At 34.0% G+C, this 2,500-nt stretch overlaps 1 protein-coding gene across 1 annotated transcript in view; it reads right to left on the reverse strand.

The window, feature by feature from the left end:
* Nucleotides 1-1,706: 1,706 nt before the first annotated feature.
* Nucleotides 1,707-2,500, reverse strand: part of LOC125032013 — a 27,291-nt gene continuing 26,497 nt past the window's right edge. Inside the window, exon 13 of the mRNA XM_047622969.1 lies at nucleotides 1,707-2,500. This exon is cut by the window's right edge and continues 585 nt beyond it. The gene's annotated coding sequence lies outside the window, so the exon portion shown is untranslated.

Consider the following 2,500-nt stretch of genomic DNA (forward strand, 5'->3'; position numbering starts at 1 on the left):
CTCTCTCTCTCTCTCTCTCTCTCTCTCTCTCTCTCTCTCTCTCTCTCTCTCTCTCTCTCTCTCTCTCTCAATAACTTTTACTGTCTCTCTCTCACTCATGAGGAAACATAATACTTGCATTACGTTGCCTTACATGGTAGGCTATCCATTTGTTTACCAAATATGTCCTAAGATCATAATGTATTTCATAAATCATAAACGTGTTCATCTTTTGTTTTCAAGTTGGGAGTTCATCCGATCAGTGTCAATATATTTTCAATTTACATCAGTGAAGAGTACGTATTTGCTAATACAGTGAATTGGTTATTTCCAATATAGTTTGGGCCATGACTCCAGAAGATATTTATTTATTTATTGAACATTTTCTGTCGCGTCAACATCCAAGGTCGTCAGCGGCGTATTCGAAATATAGTGATAGCGTGAGGTTTGGGGCAAAACCCCCAGGTAAGAAAGTTCTATATGACATTAAAGGTCATATGGCGATATGGTAAAGTAGAGTAACGAAATGAGTTAATGATTAGGATAAAGTTACCATTGAACAGTACTAGAGGATTAATATGGTAGTGAAAGGGTATAGTATAAGGTTAAGGTTGTTAGAAGGGGAAGGAGTTAATGAAGTAAGGAGCATTATGATAAAGTATTGTGGCGAAAAAGGCAAAAATGAGTTTAACGATTAGGGTAAGTGGACAGAACAAGAGGATGAAGAAAAAGAAAAAGGAAAAGGAGGAGAAGAAAGGACATGCAATTAGTTGAGGCGAAGGCTGAGGACCAAGGCAGGGGTAATCCCCCACTTTGGGCCTCAGTCCCCGTCTCCTAACCCCCCCCCCCCCCACGACAGCAACAAGCAAGATATTGGGGGGGGGGGCTTCTGAAGATAGTTACTATTTATTATGCTAGTGTGAATGAGGAAACTACTACAGGTGCTTAACAAATTGCAAAAGAAATTTCAGAAAGCATATATAGCCGATTTAATGGGTGAAATAGATTGATTTAGATTAATCTTGTAATGGGGTTCATAATCCCCTACTTTGTCTTTAAGACAAATTTCCCGAAATGCACAAAAAAATGTCAGTCCTATCCAAATAATATAGAATAGTTGTTATAGTCTAAACTGCAATTTACAGTTTGAGGCTTTTGAATTACTTAAAAGGGAATTTATTATGTCATTGCCCCTTTCGGTTTCTTTTATTTAAGTGGTTCTAAACCTTTTTACCTACCATGACCATTTTATGCCCCTACTCCATCTATTGCCCTCCCAGAATTTAAAGCAGATTGGTAAGCTGAATTTCTTTCCCAAATTTTAAAGCAAAATTATAAAATGGATGTTTTTATTTTTTCAATTAGGCATGAATTCAGATACCTTAGTGTTGAATAACTAGCAGATTATGGATGTGTGGTTGAATGCTATAGCAAATACATGGGTTTGAAGGATAGTGAAGACAAGTCAAGCAGAGTCATTAAGTATAGAAAATGAGTAAAAGTGATACTTTTTTCATACTTTTTTTTTTTTTTTTTTTTTTTATGACACCCTTACATGAAGAGACTACAATAATTTGAAAAAAAAAATCCTACGTTCCCCTTGGCCCGAGTTCCCTCCTACGGGGTGTTCCCAGCTAAAGAACCTTAGTTATAGCTGGATATCAAATAGTTTGACATGAATCTTAAATCTAAGATTCGTAACAAAGGGAACAATAAAAGGCTTCCAATTATTTTTTATTTTTTTTTATTTGTATAAACAGCGAGTATGAGATACTTAATAAACATTAAAATTTCACAACAAGTCTTATGTTGAGATCTTTATGAGCAAAACACTAACATCCTTTTAGAATCCTGAAACATTAAAAAAAATCACCTCTGACACTAAGTATTTTTTATCTATTTATTTATTTTTTAACAGAAAAGTAATTTGTATACCGAGATGAGCATGGCCCATTTTCTTTCATAAGCCTGACTAGCAAGACCAATATCACATAAAAGTTTTGTGCTTAAGTGCAAGATACCAGGTGATAAATACACCTGTACAAAACAATAACAAAAAAAGAAAAAAAAGAAAGAAAAAAAAAGTTACTTCTACCTTACAAAGAAATGTAACCCACCAAGGATGATGACACATTATTATCATCAAGTGTACAAAACACTTAAAAGAGAGATCTACAAATTCAAATATGAAAGACATCACAGGATAAGGTTTCCAATAACATTTTTTTGTCCTATTTTTTTTTTTTGTTTTCCTGTTTTACTACCAATTATCAGTGTACTTTTGAGATGAGATAACATACTTATGATGTTCCTGACACTACTAAACAGTAAAGCTGGGTTTCTCATTCTAAAAATATCTCCTTTTAACGATATAATTCCTTATTTTTCTTCTTAATTAAAATAATCAACTCTTTGTTTTACAAATACGATTAGAGCATTTTCATGAAAGACAAGAGTTGCCTGGCATAACTTTCTCCTTTAGCACTGTTTACAAAGGGATATGCTTATGATGAATCCACAG

Source organism: Penaeus chinensis, chromosome 14, assembly GCF_019202785.1.
Source record: "Penaeus chinensis breed Huanghai No. 1 chromosome 14, ASM1920278v2, whole genome shotgun sequence".
Taxonomy (NCBI): domain Eukaryota; kingdom Metazoa; phylum Arthropoda; class Malacostraca; order Decapoda; family Penaeidae; genus Penaeus; species Penaeus chinensis.